The 20,059-nt window shown below is 52.5% G+C and overlaps 2 pseudogenes; both read left to right on the forward strand.

Annotated features, from left to right (window-relative positions):
* On the forward strand, positions 1-1,009 carry LOC134379205 (dead end protein homolog 1-like; annotated as a pseudogene).
* Positions 1,010-8,015: 7,006 nt separating this feature from the next.
* On the forward strand, positions 8,016-8,828 carry LOC134377782 (beclin-2-like; annotated as a pseudogene).
* Positions 8,829-20,059: the final 11,231 nt, after the last annotated feature.

The following is a 20,059-nucleotide window of genomic DNA, read 5'->3' on the forward strand; positions in this document are numbered from 1 at the left end:
GCGTGTGAGCTCCGGGGTGAGCAGGTGAATCCAGAGAACGAGGCGGCGTTGGAGGCGCGGGTCAGGGAGACGGGCATCCGCCTGGTGCAGGTGGAGGGGCAGAGGAAGGACGGCGGGCCAGCCCCAGGCCGGGTGGGCAGCCCGCCGCCGGCCGACTCGGAGGAGCTCTCGGGCGGCTGCCCCAGGACGTCTCCGAGCACCAGGGGATCCCACTGTGGCAGCGCGCGGGCCGCCTGCGTGATCCGCCTGCCCATGACCTTCGGCGGCCTGAACCGCGGCTTCCCGACGCCCGCTGAAGCTCGCGGCGCAGCGCGCAGGCCGCCATGGCCCCGCTGCACAGCCGCCCGCTGCGGCGAGAAGAGCGAGCTGCGCGTGGACGGGTCGCCGCCGACGGGAGCCGCCGCCGCTGCTGCTCGCGCTGCAGCCTCCGGGCCCGGCCTGCAGGAGGCGCTGCCGCTGCCCAGCCCCGGCGGCGCCCGCGCAGATCGCGCTGCTCAAGTTCAGCTCGCGGCGCACCGCGGCCGCCGTGCCCCCAAAGGCCCTAGCGGGAGGGCTGTCACGCCTCTGTGCAGGGCAGGTGGCCGTGGAGTGGCTCAAGCCAGGCCCGAAGCAGCGACTCCGCCAGCAGCTTGCGGGGCCCTCACTGCGATGCCTACAGCCGCAGGGCAGCCGATTGGCCTTGGCTAGGGACAGGCTAGGGTCCCAAGGGGCTCGGGCTGCCCTCCAGCTGCTGTGCTAACAAATGAGGCTGGGCAGCCCGGTGTTCCTCACCAAGTGTTTGGGCACAGGACCTGCTGGCTGGCACCACTTCCGGTACGAGGTGGTGATCCCTGGTCATCCGGTGCCTTTCAGCGGCCTTATCTGGGTTGCGCTGGCCAAAGATGGGCAGGACGGGCATGACGTAGCCAAGGATGCGGCGTCCGCACAGCTGCTGGAGGCACTCAGTGAGTCTGGGGCCGGCTTCTTGTGGTCTGCTGGGGCTGAGCCAGGTGCCATCATGAAGCAGTGACCCCGTCCTCCACAGGCAGCCTAAACAAGGAGGCAGAGCCTGTGTCAGTCTCCAGCCCAGCAGGACTGGGTGGCCACTGTCTGATCCCACTGGGGCAGGGGCGGGGTCCTGCCGCATGTGTGACACAGCCTCCCTGCTCGGGCAGGGCCTCATAGCACCTGGGTGGCTCGGGTTTGGCTTATGTGTTGGTGAAGGACCTTGCCCTCCCCCTCCCAGCCCAGGGTCAGACCTGACCCCATGGTGACACCCACACCTACCTTTGTCCCGTCACCCCTCTTTCTCCCACAGCTCAGTAGGAATCATGGTTATTTTCTTGATTTCTTTTGGTTGGATTTTATTTGCGGGGTCGGCTGAACCAAAGGGTCAGAAATCCTGCCTTCATCCCCACTTCTTGGCATCTGGGTTTGGCTTATGTATAGTTTTGAGTTTCTCTATGCTGCTTGTATTTATATTAAATCCCTGGTTGCTGTAAAAAAAAAAAAAGAAAGAAAAGAAAAGAAAGAAAGAAAAAGAAAAAGAAAAAAGAAAGAAACTTAGCTCCCACTGTGACTGTTAAGAGGGTGGGAAATCCTATTATGGTAGTTGAAAGTTGGAGCCTTGAAGAGCTGATTGGATTGTAGGACCATGCAGGAGCAAATGGATTAAAAATGATGGTCAGGGGTGTGGTTCTGAGGACTTTAAAAGAAGAGGAGAGTCTGTCTTTCTCTGTCTTGCTCTCTCAGCTTCCACCATCTTGAAATGTGAGACCCCCGGGTCACTGTCACCACCACCAGATGGACTTTGGACTTCCCAGCCTCAGAAACTGTAAGCAATAGATTTTGTTTTCTTTACAAATCACCCACTTTCAAGTATTTTGTTATAAGCAACAGGAATGAACTAACACAGAATGTATTTGATGAAAAGAAACAAAACAAGGGCCGGCCTGTGGCTCAGTCGGGAGAGTGTGGTGCTGATAACACCAAGGCCCCGGGTTCAGATCCCACAGAGGGATGGCTGGTTAGCTCACTGGGTGAGCGTGGTGCTGACAACACCAAGTCAGGGGTTAAGATCCCCTTACCGGTCATCTTTTTTAAAAAAAGGAAAAAAACAACCGATTATAATGTGAACTTTGAGAAAGGAAAAAAGCAGCCCCTGACCACCATAGCTGAGCCAGGCCATGGAGTTCTCCTACTGAACATAAACCATGTCCCAGAACACTCTCTCTGTTACCTTTCTGGAGCAAGACAAAAACCAAGACCGTTCTGTAATTGTCTAAGAACAGACAAAAACAAGAGCTTTGTCCAAACCACAAAAGGGCCAGATGTCTCTCTCCCTTTCCTGCACTAGTTTGCCTGCTTCTAAGTAAAAGTTAAGATAATCATAGAATTGCTCTTGCTTTTTGACAGCACCCAGTCTAGAACAAAACCACCCCTTCCTTGAACCCTCCCCCAATCAACTAACACAAGCTGAAGTCCTATAAGCCCCAGCTTGAGTTGCAAAGAGTTCAATCAAATATGTCCTCTCCTCCTACCTTTACAAGTATGTTCCTGGCATCCAGGTCCCACCGCTTGCTCACCAATCAGAAACAAAAGACTGGTGAGTCCCAAATGTTGGTGCGAGGCAGGAAGTTCACTATCAGATGTCTAAGGAGACAGACTAGAACTGTCTACCACTTTAGGGTTTCAGGGGAGTTTAAGGGGGAGCGGAGGGAATGGAGCACGGGAAATGAAAAGCAGGAGAGAGGGGCACGTGCAAGGAACCAGGTGCAGTCTCAGCCAGCCTCCGTCTGGTTTCTGCTCCCGTCCTTGCTGTTATCTCAGGGTCCTGCTGGAGGGATGGAATCAGCATAGCTTTAGTGAGTCTTCCTTGGATAGCACATGCAATTCTGCAGCTCCAGGCTGACCGGAGAACAGCTTCACGTCCATGTATAGAACGTCATCTTGCCCCATAACCGAGGTTCAAAATATCAAATAACCATGGGGAAAGAGGGAACTCAGAGAAATGAAGTCCAAGGGAAAAAGGATCTGTGTCCTTTTCAAATCTTTGAGAACCCATGCAGTTTTAGTTCCCAACATGGCTTCAGTCCTGCTCACTCCAACAACTTACCTTCCTAATTACCTGGAAAGTCAGTTTCCAGTTTAGAATTTTTAGACACCCTGAAGTTTCAGGCTGGGCCATACTGTGAGGACCACAGCCCGCACACGATCTCCCCTTCTCTTCCCACCCCGGCTCCACTCCACAAGTCAAAGAGCCTGTTGGGTTTCCATGTGGACACAGCAACCAGGCTTGGGTTTGGTGATAATATTTGGCAAGCCTCAGCCAGGAGCTGAGTGCCCCCTAACCCACTCCCCCTCATCTCTGTCTCAATCGAACACATCTAGTTTCAAAAGATGGGCCTGCCCCCCGCAGCCCGGGAAGTTAAATCTCTGTGTCAGTGTCCTCAACTGTAAAACCTGATCGTGCAACTTTGAAAGATCCTCATGCAAATGGGTACGATTAGTCACCTGTACCAGATTAATCCACCCAAGCAGGATCTGGAAAGGAGAAAGTCCAGAGAGAAAGACCATGCAAGAAGATGTCACTGCTTACTGACAAGACTGCCACTCTGCAGCCGGCTGTTTTCACTCAGACTCTGTACATCTTTGCTTATGTGTAAAATTTGGTGTATTGTAATAATTATGGTGCAGACAGGGAAAACAGGCCAAGAGCAAAAGCAACATTTTCAAGGTTATAGGGCAGAAACCAGACCTGTCATTAGTCGTAGTCCATGCTACCTTCCACACCGTCATGGGTTTTTATCTCTAGTTTGGTCCATTAGCTCCATGTGACACTGGTCATGGGATGGGTTTCAGAGATGTTTGCTCACACATGACTGATGACATCCTTAGGAAGGAGATGCTAGAATGATCACCACTGTGCAGAAGGGGAGACTGGGAAGGTCCTGAGAGTCACAGTGGCTTGTCCAGGGTCACATAAGTGATAAGAAGGAGGAGCTGGGGCTGAACCTCCATGTATCTCGTCCGAGCTGTGAAGCTGGCTGCACCCAGGCCTTGCACAGGGGTGTGGTCAGGCAGTGTTGGTGGAAGTGTGGGCAATAGAGAGAGTTCATGGGGAAGGAGGGTCAGCAGTCAGGTACCCAGAGGGGCACTTGCAGTCTTGTACACAGAGGAGGGGTTCAGGAAATGAGGTACCAGGAAGTGACCTCACTTCCTTGACGACAGACCCCAACGGAACTGGGAACTCGGTAACCTGGCACCCACATTCTATACACAGCCCCTTCCCCAGCTCACTTGGCCACAGGCAGAGTGAGATGTCGTGCTGTATCCCGAGGTCCCGGGGCAGTAGCCCCAGGCAGCCCTGGGCTGAGAGGTTTGTCCGATGCTTCCGGCGCTGGGTCAGCCCTCGCCCTGGACTCCTGTGGCCATTTGGCAGCAGGTCCCCAAAGGTAACGTCAGGTGTCCCAGGGCAGGGCGGGCCAGGCCAGGCCAGCACTGTGAGCCTCCATGGGTGACCGCACACCCTCCTCCTGTGTGAGGGGGGACATGGGGACATGGGACACCCTCCCAGGGCAGGGGCAGGGGCAGAGGGTGGGGGCTTTATAAACCTGCTGGTCCTGGTGCCTTCACACCTCAGGTCAGGGCTGGAGGATGAAAGGGGACTGCGGGGGTGGCAACCACCACCCTGTACATGAACCCTGGGCCCTCAGGCTGTCCTCTCATGTCCTACCTGGGGTTAAGACTGGCCTCCAGCCCCTTCCCTCCTGGAGGTTCACGTTGCTCTCACTGTGCATCTCTTCCCTGTCCTGACCTAGAGTGAAGACAAGGCTTCCCTCAGCCCAGATGCCACCCACAGGTTGTGGCCTGTCCCCGCAGGCACCCTGCAGAAGTGGGTGGAGCACCTGGTGCCCGCTGTCATGCGTGGCAACCACTCCTACGTGCACACCTTTCTCCTGAGCTTCAGGAACTTTGCCACTCCCCAGCAGGCGCTGCACCTGCTTTTCCTCAGGTGAGCACTCTGCCCCTCGATCACACAGTGTCACTCGGCTGCCTCCCAGCTGTGAGTCTTGGGACTGTCACCACACCCCTCTGAGCCTCAGTTTCCACCTGTGTTCAGTGGGTGGTAACAGGAACAAGCTCCAGTGGGTCCCCCATGGAAAGTGCTGCTCCTGAGTCCAGCCCTGTGGAAAGTTCTGCTGGAGGGGCCACGGTCATCCTCATTCAGGATTCCTGCCCCCACCCCACGAGGAAGTCTCTGTCACACCCTCACTGACCTCGTTGACTTGGCCTTCACTCTTTTCACATTTGAGATTCTATCTGTAGGCTTCTGGGTGTATTCAAAGCAGGGAGACTGGAGGCTGGCAGAGGGGCTTCAGGTGCACCCAGATATCTTGGGAGGAGTTGGTTGGCGTTCATTCCTTCAACAAACATATCTGAAGTCACACTATGTGCAGTGACTTTCTGGGCACTGACCATATTCCAATGAACCGAGGAGACTACATTCCCTGCCCTCCTGGGCTTCCATTCTAGTCAGAGGTCAGACAACCACAATATACATGAGAAGCAGGTAGTGCCACCATATGGTAGAGGTGACACCGTCCTGGTCTCCTCTAGGTACAGAAGCATTCTTTCCAATTTTCATGGGGATGGCGGAGCCCTGGAGCAGCTAAAATGGTGAGTGGGGTTTGGGTGCACATGGAGGGGCTCCCATCTCCACAGAACTGTGTGTGGTCGGTGGGGGCCTGTGGATGGGGGAGGTGGCAGAACTCTGGCTGCCACACATCTTATGATTCCTGCTACAGGGCCCAGGGCACAGGCTTTCCTGCAGGAAAAGGAGTCAAGATGAGCTGGGGAGGGGGCCACAGGCACTGTAGGGTGTGCGAGAGGCTGGAGAGCAGAGTGAGCCCAGAGAGAACCTGCCCCCACCCCTCCCATCCAGCCCTGCCCACACCCCCAGAGCCCGTGCTGAGCCAGAGCTGGTGTGCAGAGCATCCCGCTCACACTCGGGGATGCTCACCCATGCGGATGCTCAGCTGGTGCTGGTGGTGCAGAGTGTGGTCAGGGTCAAGAGATCAGTGTCAGTGGGAAGAGGAGATGCAGATTTGGATGGGGACAGTTGGGCAGCACATCCACGTGTCACCTCAAGTTTGGGGTTTTCCAAGGGCCCTGGGAAGGCCAGGGGAGCAGAGCCTCCCTCTGTTTCCTCATTCATCAGATATTCCTGGACACCTCCTGTGTGCCAGCGAGTAATGCCCAGAGCAGACAGCACCCTCCTGCCCTGATGGACAGGTCATTCCAATAGGGACGGGGCAGGGACCCAGACAGAGGAGGGTGTCAGGTTTCCCTGAAGAAGGGAAAGGTGGTCACACCAGTGATTGAAGGCTCCCCCCACAGAGGCTTTTGCCAGCCCCTCCTTGGTTTCCAGGACCATCTCTGCCGGGGCTGCCGTACTGGGGGTGGACATTGGAGGGGCTGGTCTATGGTCAGGCAGGGGCACAGGGTACAAGACTGCAGCTCACTCGGGGGAGCCCTGAGAGGGCAGCATAGAGGGATAGGCCAGGCCTCTGATGCTGCTGCCCACCTTTCTCCCCCAGTGCCATGTCCTCCATCCTAGAGATCTGGCTGGAATTCTATTCCATTGACTTCCACGAGCCTCCTGAATTCCATGCTTTGAAGTCTCTGCTGGCCCATGTCCGTGTCAATATGCCGGGTTCAGAGGCGGAGCGTAAGGCTGATCTTCTTCTGGCGCAGCTGGAGAAGCTGGAGCACCTGGAGCCCAGTGAGGCAGAGACTGAGGGTGAGGAGGAAGAGGGTGGGTGCCTGTGAGGGTTTGGGGAGGGGGCTGGGCTGGGCCACACAGAGCAGAGTTTCCAGAAGCAGGCTGGGGACAGGGGCACTGAGTACTCAGAACAATCATGCAGTGTCCTGCAGTGTGGGGAGACTTCCTGAGGCTGGGTCTCTGGACTTGGGCTTCTCAGAAAGACTGTCATTGGAAGAGACATAGAAACTCATGTTGATATTTTCAATTGTTGTCACTCCACTTCCAGCTTCTGCCCAGGCTGAACAACTGTCCCAAGAGCTAAGGCCATCTTCAGCTCCAGCTCCACCTCCACTGCCAGAGCCAGAGCGAAAGCAAGATCCTGAGCCCGAGCCCGAGCCCGAGCACGAGCACGAGCACGAGCAAGATCCTGAGCCAGAGCCAGAGGAAGATCTAGAGCCCGAGCCCGAGCAAGAGCAAGAGCTAGACAGAGCCAGAGCAAGCTCACCTAACCACCCCTGAAACATCAAAAGAAGTGGAAGAAACACCAGCACCAAGGGGAGCCCCGGCTCCAGAGCTCCCACAAACACCCTCACCAGTCCCCACTCCAGAGCTGTCCTTCCCCTTCCCTGCCACCGTGCTTGTCCTCGTTTTTGTCTTTGTCCTGCATCTCCCAAATTTTATCATCTTTTCTCTTCACTTATATCCCTTGTATAAAATAAAGTGTTTTAATGTTTTCAAAATTACAATTCAGTGGCATGAAGTACATTTCTCATGTGCTGCAGCCCTCACCTCTGTCTAGTGAGAGAACAGCTTCATCAGCTCTGCAGCCATTAAGCTGTCGCTCCCCATTCCGCCTCTCCTAGTCCCTGACAACCACTCCATTTTCTGTGTGTGAGAATTGACCTATCGTGGATTGTTCCTATCAGTACAGTTATGTGGTCTTTTGTATCTGGCCACATAACATGAGAAGGAACTGATTAATTTTCATTTTATGTTTCCAGTAAGAGGAAAATGACAGAAAAATCAAAGACTATATGTAGAGACACAAAGCCCCGATAGTTCTTATTGCCCTAATCTTGAAATAGGAACTACTTTTGAATGAGTGGAGAGCCAGATGCCACAGAGGAAAAGACTGACTTTTCCTGGTCAAAACAAACCAAGAATAATGTCCAAAGCTTAAAAGACAAACCCCAGATTGGAAAATTCTTCATGATCAGAGAAAGGGGCATTATTCCGTCGGATAACCCGGAGTCTGAAACAGCTCGAGAGCCAGGACTACAGGCACTGCCTGGACACCAGCGAGCAGGTGGGGCAGGAGGAGCTGCAGACAGAGCTGGGGGACCTGGAACGGGAGGAGGCAAAGCTGGCCCACGAGCTGGCGGACGTGGACGTGAACCTTGCAAGGGCGGCTGCGGAGCTGCAGGCAGCCCAGGCCGAGACTGCAGAGCTGCAGCAGTGGGAGCGGTGGGTCCAGAGGGACTGCAGGGCACTGGAGTGGCAACAGCTGGGACTGTAGGATGAGCTGAGGAGCGTGGAGAACCAGCTGCGCCACGCCCGTGGGCAGCTGCACTGGCTGAAGAAAACCAATATCTTCAATGCCACGTTTAAGACCTGGGAGGAGGGCCCCTTGGGCGTCATCAGTAACTTTAGACTGGGTCCTCTCCCCCACTGTCCCCGTGCACTGGGATGAGATTAATGCTGCCTGGGGACAGACGGCACTGCTGCTGCTTGCCCTGTCCAATGTGACTGGGCTGCCGTTTCAGAGGTACAGGCTGGTCCCCTGTAGAAACCACTCCTATCTGAAGTCCTTAACAGATGGCTCCACTGAGCTGCCCCTGTTCTATTATGCGGGTGGGGTGAGTCCTTGAGTAACAGACTTGACCATGCCATGCAGGCCTTCCTGGACGGCATGCAGCAGTTCAAGGAAGAGGCTGGGAAGGGTGAGCAGGGCCTCTGCCTGCCCTGCAAGAGCCACGTGGGCAAAGGCCTGCTGGAGGACGCTGGGGGCAGCAGGGAATGCTGCTCCATCATCACCGTTTGGAACACAGAGGAGCGGTGGACCAAGGCGCTCAGACTCATGCTGCTCAACCTTAAGAGGGGCCTCACTTGAGTGTCCTTAAAGTACCATCCAACATAACTTTCTCGTTGGCCAGTTAGCTTGGTGGTTAAAGCCCCCCTGTAACACCAAGGTCAAGGTTTGGATCCCCACATCGGCCAGCTGCCAAAAGCAAACCAAAAAGTAGCTTTCTTTATTGTAAAAATACTATCAGATGGTAATCTGAGTACGACGTGTTTATAATTCAAAAGATGAATAGCCACACCAGATATTAACTGAAAATCAAAATAAACCATTGCCCAGAGCAAACCAAGAATCATGGCTATCCTTCCCAGCACATCTTTGTCCGCCCTTCTGTGGACCTTCCTCTCCCCTTCTCCCCCACCCAGACAAACATTGAAAACAGGGAAAATTGACAAGAGGACAAGATCCCTCCTACATAAAGGGCTGCAGGGATACAGAAGGCAAGAACTGAGGCTGGGAATAAGAGGGGCGGGGTCAGGAGAAAGGTGGACGTTTTCAGTTTGGGGTGAGAAAAAAGTGATTTGAGGCCACTGATGTATGTAGTGGAGCTTTGGGGCAGGGGTTGGGGGAGAACATTCAAAGATTCAGTTTTGGCTGCCACGTATATTGTGAGCCTCTCCTCTTCCTTCCTGAGAAACTTCCAAGAAGTTTCCACATGTTCTTTCATGATGTAAAGCGAGAAGTATGTCTTCTTGGGCGGTGTCATTATGTGCAGATTAATTTTGAGGTGAGAGGGTAGGGTGGCCAAAGACTAACTGGTGACATTGTACGATAGATCAATTGAGGGGTCACAGAAACCTGAAGATTAAAAAGGAGCCAACAAGAGGCATTTTTAAAAATGCCAGTTGTGTCTTGCCATCCCCCCACTTCTCCATTGCTCTCGGGATAAACTCCCAAATCCTTACCCTGGTCTTCAAACCCGGGTGACCTGTCCCTTACACTCCTCCCAGCTCCTCTCTGTTCCAAAAGGTGCCAATCCCGCCCTTCCTCTGCCCTTGGCCTTGCTATTCCCTGTGTGTCAACGTTTTCTAACCAAACTGTACACTTCTTGAGGGCTCACTTAGCTTTGTTGTCCAGATGACACGTCGAATCGTTCCTACATACTAAGTATCTATAAATAGAAGTGGTCATTGTGAAAGAGAACAGGAGGGCTGGCCAGTTAGCTCAGTTGGTTAGAGCACAATCTTAGAACACCAACGAAGGCATGGGTTGGGATCCCCGTAGTAACCAGACACAGGAAAAGCAGAGAGAGAGTGAGAGAGAGAGAGCGAGAGAGAGAGAGAGAGAGAGAATAGGGAAGCGGTGAATTTGTCAGAGACTTGGAGAGAATAGAAAATTCCAATAGGAGATTGACGAAATGGATTAATGTCTAACTAAGCCTGTGACGGAATACCACGTAGGTATTAAAATCTTGTAGAAGAAAAACAACATAATACTTAATGACAATACTTAGAATATATTAAGTAAAAAAGATGATATTATAATAAAACACATAATTTTATACTCCCAAAAGTTGGTTTTTGTTTCTGTTTTGGCAGCTGGCACGTAGTGGGGTCCGAACTCTTAACCTTGGTGTTAGCAACAGAATGCTCTAACTAACGGAGCCAACTGGCCAGCCCCAGAAAAGTATTTAAAGAGAAAATATTTCCAAGAATTAAGTATCCTTTTAATATACGAAGGTATTTCCCTGAAAGTTTTGTATTTAAAGTAATTAAAATTTTCTACCTGATATTATGAAAGAGACGGGATACTGGTTTTCAGCACTTCTACGTCACGTGTACTGGTGGTTCTAGCTAGGGCAATAAATAAAAAGGAAAAGGAATAAGTGTTAGAAGGGAAAAAATAAAATTCTATGTATATAACATAATCATATAATATCCAAAAAGATCAACAGATAAATTATTAGAATGAATAAATAAGTTAAGAAATTCCCTGGCTACAAAATCAATACAAAAATCAAATATAGTTCTCTATCTAAGCAACAATTAGAAAAATAAATTTAAAATAGTTTAATTCATTAAATAACAAGAGTCATCTGACAAAAAGCCCTTTGCACAGAATATCATGTTATCAATTGCCTCTAGAATAGGGGTTAGCAAGCTTTTACTGTAAAAGGCCCCATAGAATATGTTTTAGGATTTTTGGTCCATGTGGTTTCTGTTGCCTTTAGAGTGTAAAAAGCAGCCAGAGAAAATATGTGAATGAAGTGGGCATGGCTGTGTTCTAAGGAAACTGTATTTACCAGAACAGGCAGGAGGCTGGATCTGACTCGGGGCCCTAAAAGACGGATTCTGTCAATCTTGTCTGCAGTTACATAGCCAACTTGAAGGAGTTCCCACTGCCCAAATTTGGGACAATTTGAGCATCACAAAGAAAAGATAGTAATAACTTTTTATTAAACATTGAAAAAAAAATCCACAAATCCTTAATGATACTGGAAACGAAGGGGGCGAAACACTTATTTGTCATGATTTGAGATGACTCACATGGCTAATTCTTACTTTAAAATCCAGCATTGAAAAATGGAAAAGAAGAGAAAGATTTAAAAATCATAAAAAATTTAACATTGAAAGGGAAAATGATGAAGTATGCCCTGTTTTAGGAGGAACTGCAGTTTATCCCCAGATGAGAAGAGAAAATTCCTTATAGAAAAATGACACCTAGGGGGCTGGCTGGTTAGCTCAGTTGTTTAGAGCACAGCCTTGTAGCACCAAGGTCATGGGTTCAGATCCCGGTACTGGCCTGCCAAAAAAAAAAAAAAAAGAAAAGAAAAGAAAAGAAAAGAAAAAAGTGCCATCTAAAAAAATGTAGAATGAACAATAAAATCATCGACTTAGGATTTGATAATTGAAGCTGGAAAGAGGGTCTTGGGAAGCAGATACTTTCATAGCACCAAAGTACCCACAGACATATGGCTGGCTCACTGACCATCCCTCATACTGAAGAAGTTTGCTGTCAACTTGAACCAGGTTATCAAATTTAACATCACTAGCAGTGAGGCAATCTACCATTCTATTCCATACCTCTTGCCAGGATGTATTCACCTCCTGACATCGTCCAGACTGTATTCTTGCCAGAAAAAAGTTTTATTTAACCTTTCTAAGCCGTTAGACCTATATTCAGCTTATTGGAACAAGTTAAATGCCATCACAAAGAAATTATGAGATTGCTCCAGAATGACATTTTTTTTTTTTTATAAGACAACTGACCTGATTTTCAAAAAGTCATTTTTTTTTTAAAGTAGGGGGAAAGCGTAGTGGATTGAATTGTGTCCCCCCAAACTCACTGAGGCTTGACTTGAACTCCCCAGGTTTTCTGTAGTAGAAACTTACGAGTGCAAGCGGGCGTGTGAGCTCCAGGGTGAGCAGGTGAATCCAGAGAACGAGGCGGCGTTGGAGGCGCGGGTCAGGGAGACGGGCATCCGCCTGGTGCAGGTGGAGGGGCAGAGGAAGGACGGCGGGCCAGCCCCAGGCCGGGTGGGCAGCCCGCCGGCCGACTCGGAGGAGCTCTCGGGCGGCTGCCCCAGGACGTCTCCAAGCACCAGGGGATCCCACTGTGGCAGCGCGCGGGCCGCCTGCGTGATGCGCCTGCCCATGACCTTCGGCGGCCTGAACCGCGGCTTCCCGACGCCCGCTGAAGCTCGCGGCGCAGCGCGCAGGCCGCCATGGCCCCGCTGCACAGCCGCCCGCTGCGGCGAGAAGAGCGAGCTGCGCGTGGACGGGTCGCCCCCGACGGGAGCCGCCGCCGCTGCTGCTCGCGCTTCAGCCTCCGGGCCCGGCCTGCAGGAGGCGCTGCCGCTGCCCAGCCCCGGCGGCGCCCGCGCAGATCGCGCTGCTCAAGTTCAGCTCGCGGCGCACCGCGGCCGCCGTGTCCCCAAAGGCCCTAGCGGGAGGGCTGTCACGCCTCTGTGCAGGGCAGGTGGCCGTGGAGTGGCTCAAGCCAGGCCCGAAGCAGCGACTCCGCCAGCAGCTTGCGGGGCCCTCACTGCGGTGCCTACAGCCGCAGGGCAGCCGATTGGCCTTGGCTAGGGACAGGCTAGGGTCCCAAGGGGCTCGGGCTGCCCTCCAGCTGCTGTGCTAACAAATGAGGCTGGGCAGCCCGGTGTTCCTCACCAAGTGTTTGGGCACAGGACCTGCTGGCTGGCACCACTTCCGGTACGAGGTGGTGATCCCTGGTCATCCGGTGCCTTTCAGTGGCCTTATCTGGGTTGCGCTGGCCGCAGATGGGCAGGACGGGCATGACGTAGCCAAGGATGCGGCGTCCGCACAGCTGCTGGAGGCACTCAGTGAGTCTGGGGCCGGCTTCTTGTGGTCTGCTGGGGCTGAGCCAGGTGCCATCATGAAGCAGTGACCCCGTCCTCCACAGGCAGCCTAAACAAGGAGGAAGAACCTGTGTCAGTCTCCAGCCCAGCAGGACTGGGTGGCCACTGTCTGATCCCACTGGGGCAGGGGCGGGGTCCTGCCGCATGTGTGACACAGCCTCCCTGCTCGGGCAGGGCCTCATAGCACCTGGGTGGCTCGGGTTTGGCTTATGTGGTGGTGAAGGACCTTGCCCTCCCCCTCCCAGCCCAGGGTCAGACCTGACCCCATGGTGACACCCACACCTACCTTTGTCCCGTCACCCCTCTTTCTCCCACAGCTCAGTAGGAATCATGGTTATTTTCTTGATTTCTTTTGGTTGGATTTTATTTGCGGGGCCGGCTGAACCAAAGGGTCAGAAATCCTGCCTTCATCCCCACTTCTTGGCATCTGGGTTTGGCTTATGTATAGTTTTGAGTTTCTCTATGCTGCTTGTATTTATATTAAATCCCTGGTTGCTGTAAAAAAAAAAAAGAAAGAAAGAAAAGAAAAGAAAGAAAGAAAAAGAAAAAGAAAAAAGAAAGAAACTTAGCTCCCACTGTGACTGTTAAGAGGGTGGGAAATCCTATTATGGTAGTTGAAAGTTGGAGCCTTGAAGAGCTGATTGGATTGTAGGACCATGCAGGAGCAAATGGATTAAAAATGATGGTCAGGGGTGTGGTTCTGAGGACTTTAAAAGAAGAGGAGAGTCTGTCTTTCTCTGTCTTGCTCTGTCAGCTTCCACCATCTTGAAATGTGAGACACCCGGGTCACTGTCACCACCACCAGATGGACTTTGGACTTCCCAGCCTCAGAAACTGTAAGCAATAGATTTTGTTTTCTTTACAAATCACCCACTTTCAAGTATTTTGTTATAAGCAACAGGAATGAACTAACACAGAATGTATTTGATGAAAAGAAACAAAACAAGGGCCGGCCTGTGGCTCAGTCGGGAGAGTGTGGTGCTGATAACACCAAGGCCCCGGGTTCAGATCCCACAGAGGGATGGCTGGTTAGCTCACTGGGTGAGCGTGGTGCTGACAACACCAAGTCAGGGGTTAAGATCCCCTTACCGGTCATCTTTTTTAAAAAAAGGAAAAAAACAACCGATTATAATGTGAACTTTGAGAAAGGAAAAAAGCAGCCCCTGACCACCATAGCTGAGCCAGGCCATGGAGTTCTCCTACTGAACATAAACCATGTACCAGAACACTCTCTCTGTTACCTTTCTGGAGCAAGACAAAAACCAAGACCGTTCTGTAATTGTCTAAGTACAGACAAAAACAAGAGCTTTGTCCAAACCACAAAAGGGCCAGATGTCTCTCTCCCTTTCCTGCACTAGTTTGCCTGCTTCTAAGTAAAAGTTAAGATAATCATAGAATTGCTCTTGCTTTTTGACAGCACCCAGTCTAGAACAAAACCACCCCTTCCTTGAACCCTCCCCCAATCAACTAACACAAGCTGAAGTCCTATAAGCCCCAGCTTGAGTTGCAAAGAGTTCAATCAAATATGTCCTCTCCTCCTACCTTTACAAGTATGTTCCTGGCATCCAGGTCCCACCGCTTGCTCACCAATCAGAAACAAAAGACTGGTGAGTCCCAAATGTTGGTGCGAGGCAGGAAGTTCACTATCAGATGTCTAAGGAGACAGACTAGAACTGTCTACCACTTTAGGGTTTCAGGGGAGTTTAAGGGGGAGCGGAGGGAATGGAGCACGGGAAATGAAAAGCAGGAGAGAGGGGCACGTGCAAGGAACCAGGTGCAGTCTCAGCCAGCCTCCGTCTGGTTTCTGCTCCCGTCCTTGCTGTTATCTCAGGGTCCTGCTGGAGGGATGGAATCAGCATAGCTTTAGTGAGTCTTCCTTGGATAGCACATGCAATTCTGCAGCTCCAGGCTGACCGGAGAACAGCTTCACGTCCATGTATAGAACGTCATCTTGCCCCATAACCGAGGTTCAAAATATCAAATAACCATGGGGAAAGAGGGAACTCAGAGAAATGAAGTCCAAGGGAAAAAGGATCTGTGTCCTTTTCAAATCTTTGAGAACCCATGCAGTTTTAGTTCCCAACATGGCTTCAGTCCTGCTCACTCCAACAACTTACCTTCCTAATTACCTGGAAAGTCAGTTTCCAGTTTAGAATTTTTAGACACCCTGAAGTTTCAGGCTGGGCCATACTGTGAGGACCACAGCCCGCACACGATCTCCCCTTCTCTTCCCACCCCGGCTCCACTCCACAAGTCAAAGAGCCTGTTGGGTTTCCATGTGGACACAGCAACCAGGCTTGGGTTTGGTGATAATATTTGGCAAGCCTCAGCCAGGAGCTGAGTGCCCCCTAACCCACTCCCCCTCATCTCTGTCTCAATCGAACACATCTAGTTTCAAAAGATGGGCCTGCCCCCCGCAGCCCGGGAAGTTAAATCTCTGTGTCAGTGTCCTCAACTGTAAAACCTGATCGTGCAACTTTGAAAGATCCTCATGCAAATGGGTACGATTAGTCACCTGTACCAGATTAATCCACCCAAGCAGGATCTGGAAAGAAGAAAGTCCAGAGAGAAAGACCATGCAAGAAGATGTCACTGCTTACTGACAAGACTGCCACTCTGCAGCCGGCTGTTTTCACTCAGACTCTGTACATCTTTGCTTATGTGTAAAATTTGGTGTATTGTAATAATTATGGTGCAGACAGGGAAAACAGGCCAAGAGCAAAAGCAACATTTTCAAGGTTATAGGGCAGAAACCAGACCTGTCATTAGTCGTAGTCCATGCTACCTTCCACACCGTCATGGGTTTTTATCTCTAGTTTGGTCCATTAGCTCCATGTGACACTGGTCATGGGATGGGTTTCAGAGATGTTTGCTCACACATGACTGATGACATCCTTAGGAAGGAGATGCTAGAATGATCACCACTGTGCAGAAGGGGAGACTGGGAAGGTCCTGAGAGTCACAGTGGCTTGTCCAGGGTCACATAAGTGATAAGAAGGAGGAGCTGGGGCTGAACCTCCATGTATCTCGTCCGAGCTGTGAAGCTGGCTGCACCCAGGCCTTGCACAGGGGTGTGGTCAGGCAGTGTTGGTGGAAGTGTGGGCAATAGAGAGAGTTCATGGGGAAGGAGGGTCAGCAGTCAGGTACCCAGAGGGGCACTTGCAGTCTTGTACACAGAGGAGGGGTTCAGGAAATGAGGTACCAGGAAGTGACCTCACTTCCTTGACGACAGACCCCAACGGAACTGGGAACTCGGTAACCTGGCACCCACATTCTATACACAGCCCCTTCCCCAGCTCACTTGGCCACAGGCAGAGTGAGATGTCGTGCTGTATCCCGAGGTCCCGGGGCAGTAGCCCCAGGCAGCCCTGGGCTGAGAGGTTTGTCCGATGCTTCCGGCGCTGGGTCAGCCCTCGCCCTGGACTCCTGTGGCCATTTGGCAGCAGGTCCCCAAAGGTAATGTCAGGTGTCCCAGGGCAGGGCGGGCCAGGCCAGGCCAGCACTGTGAGCCTCCCTGGGTGACCGCACACCCTCCTCCTGTGTGAGGGGGGACATGGGGACATGGGACACCCTCCCAGGGCAGGGGCAGAGGGTGGGGGCTTTATAAACCTGCTGGTCCTGGTGCGTTCACACCTCAGGTCGGGGCTGGAGGGTGAAAGGGGACTGCGGGGGTGGCAACCACCACCCTGTACATGAACCCTGGGCCCTCAGGCTGTCCTCTCATGTCCTCCCTGGGGTTAAGACTGGCCTCCAGCCCCTTCCCTCCTGGGGGTTCACGTTGCTCTCACTGTGCATCTCTTCCCTGTCCTGACCTAGAGTGAAGACAAGTCTTCCCTCAGCCCAGATGCCACCCACAGGTTGTGGCCTGTCCCCGCAGGCACCCTGCAGAAGTGGGTGGAGCACCTGGTGCCCGCTGTCAAGCGTGGCGACCACTCCTACGTGCACACCTTTCTCCTGAGCTTCAGGAACTTTCCCACTCCCCAGCAGGCGCTGCACCTGCTTTTCCTCCGGTGAGCACTCTGCCCCTCGATCACACAGTGTCACTCGGCTGCCTCCCAGCTGTGAGTCTTGGGACTGTCACCACACCCCTCTGAGCCTCAGTTTCCACCTGTGTTCAGTGGGTGGTAACAGGAACAAGCTCCAGTGGGTCCCCCATGGAAAGTGCTGCTCCTGAGTCCAGCCCTGTGGAAAGTTCTGCTGGAGGGGCCACGGTCATCCTCATTCAGTATTCCTGCCCCCACCCCACGAGGAAGTCTCTGTCACACCCTCACTGACCTCGTTGACTTGGCCTTCACTCTTTTCACATTTGAGATTCTATCTGTAGGCTTCTGGGTGTATTCAAAGCAGGGAGACTGGAGGCTGGCAGAGGGGCTTCAGGTGCACCCAGATATCTTGGGAGGAGTTGGTTGGCGTTCATTCCTTCAACAAACATATCTGAAGTCACACTATGTGCAGTGACTTTCTGGGCACTGACCATATTCCAATGAACCGAGGAGACTACATTCCCTGCCCTCCTGGGCTTCCATTCTAGTCAGAGGTCAGACAACCACAATATACATGAGAAGCAGGTAGTGCCACCATATGGTAGAGGTGACACCGTCCTGGTCTCCTCTAGGTACAGAAGCATTCTTTCCAATTTTCATGGGGATGGCGGAGCCCTGGAGCAGCTAAAATGGTGAGTGGGGTTTGGGTGCACATGGAGGGGCTCCCATCTCCACAGAACTGTGTGTGGTCGGTGGGGGCCTGTGGATGGGGGGGGGGCTGGCAGAAGTCTGGCTGCCACACATCTTATGATTCCTGCTACAGGGCCCAGGGCACAGGCTTTCCTGCAGGAAAAGGAGTCAAGATGAGCTGGGGAGGGGGCCACAGGCACTGTAGGGTGTGCGAGAGGCTGGAGAGCAGAGTGAGCCCAGAGAGAACCTGCCCCCACCCCTCCCATCCAGCCCTGCCCACACCCCCAGAGCCCGTGCTGAGCCAGAGCTGGTGTGCAGAGCATCCCGCTCACACTCGGGGATGCTCACCCATGCGGATGCTCAGCTGGTGCTGGTGGTGCAGAGTGTGGTCAGGGTCAAGAGATCAGTGTCAGTGGGAAGAGGAGATGCAGATTTGGATGGGGACAGTTGGGCAGCACATCCACGTGTCACCTCAAGTTTGGGGTTTTCCAAGGGCCCTGGGAAGGCCAGGGGAGCAGAGCCTCCCTCTGTTTCCTCATTCATCAGATATTCCTGGACACCTCCTGTGTGCCAGCGAGTAATGCCCAGAGCAGACAGCACCCTCCTGCCCTGATGGACAGGTCATTCCAATAGGGACGGGGCAGGGACCCAGACAGAGGAGGGTGTCAGGTTTCCCTGAAGAAGGGAAAGGTGGTCACACCAGTGATTGAAGGCTCCCCCCACAGAGGCTTTTGCCAGCCCCTCCTTGGTTTCCAGGACCATCTCTGCCGGGGCTGCCGTACTGGGGGTGGACATTGGAGGGGCTGGTCTATGGTCAGGCAGGGGCACAGGGTACAAGACTGCAGCTCACTCGGGGGAGCCCTGAGAGGGCAGCATAGAGGGATAGGCCAGGCCTCTGATGCTGCTGCCCACCTTTCTCCCCCAGTGCCATGTCCTCCATCCTAGAGATATGGCTGGAATTCTATTCCATTGACTTCCACGAGCCTCCTGAATTCCATGCTTTGAAGTCTCTGCTGGCCCATGTCCGTGTCAATATGCCGGGTTCAGAGGCGGAGCGTAAGGCTGATCTTCTTCTGGCGCAGCTGGAGAAGCTGGAGCACCTGGAGCCCAGTGAGGCAGAGACTGAGGGTGAGGAGGAAGAGGGTGGGTGCCTGTGAGGGTTTGGGGAGGGGGCTGGGCTGGGCCACACAGAGCAGAGTTTCCAGAAGCAGGCTGGGGACAGGGGCACTGAGTACTCAGAACAATCATGCAGTGTCCTGCAGTGTGGGGAGACTTCCTGAGGCTGGGTCTCTGGACTTGGGCTTCTCAGAAAGACTGTCATTGGAAGAGACATAGAAACTCATGTTGATATTTTCAATTGTTGTCACTCCACTTCCAGCTTCTGCCCAGGCTGAACAACTGTCCCAAGAGCTAAGGCCATCTTCAGCTCCAGCTCCACCTCCACTGCCAGAGCCAGAGCGAAAGCAAGATCCTGAGCCCGAGCCCGAGCCCGAGGCCGAGGCCGAGCACGAGCAAGATCCTGAGCCAGAGCCAGAGGAAGATCTAGAGCCCGAGCCCAAGCAAGAGCAAGAGCTAGACAGAGCCAGAGCAAGCTCACCTAACCACCCCTGAAACATCAAAAGAAGTGGAAGAAACACCAGCACCAAGGGGAGCCCCGGCTCCAGAGCTCCCACAAACACCCTCACCAGTCCCCACTCCAGAGCTGTCCTTCCCCTTCCCTGCCACCGTGCTTGTCCTCGTTTTTGTCTTTGTCCTGCATCTCCCAAATTTTATCATCTTTTCTCTTCACTTATATCCCTTGTATAAAATAAAGTGTTTTAATGTTTTCAAAATTACAATTCAGTGGCATGAAGTACATTTCTCATGTGCTGCAGCCCTCACCTCTGTCTAGTGAGAGAACAGCTTCATCAGCTCTGCAGCCATTAAGCTGTCGCTCCCCATTCCGCCTCTCCTAGTCCCTGACAACCACTCCATTTTCTGTGTGTGAGAATTGACCTATCGTGGATTGTTCCTATCAGTACAGTTATGTGGTCTTTTGTATCTGGCCACATAACATGAGAAGGAACTGATTAATTTTCATTTTATGTTTCCAGTAAGAGGAAAATGACAGAAAAATCAAAGACTATATGTAGAGACACAAAGCCCCGATAGTTCTTATTGCCCTAATCTTGAAATAGGAACTACTTTTGAATGAGTGGAGAGCCAGATGCCACAGAGGAAAAGACTGACTTTTCCTGGTC

This window comes from Cynocephalus volans, chromosome 5 (genome assembly GCF_027409185.1).
Source record: "Cynocephalus volans isolate mCynVol1 chromosome 5, mCynVol1.pri, whole genome shotgun sequence".
Taxonomy (NCBI): domain Eukaryota; kingdom Metazoa; phylum Chordata; class Mammalia; order Dermoptera; family Cynocephalidae; genus Cynocephalus; species Cynocephalus volans.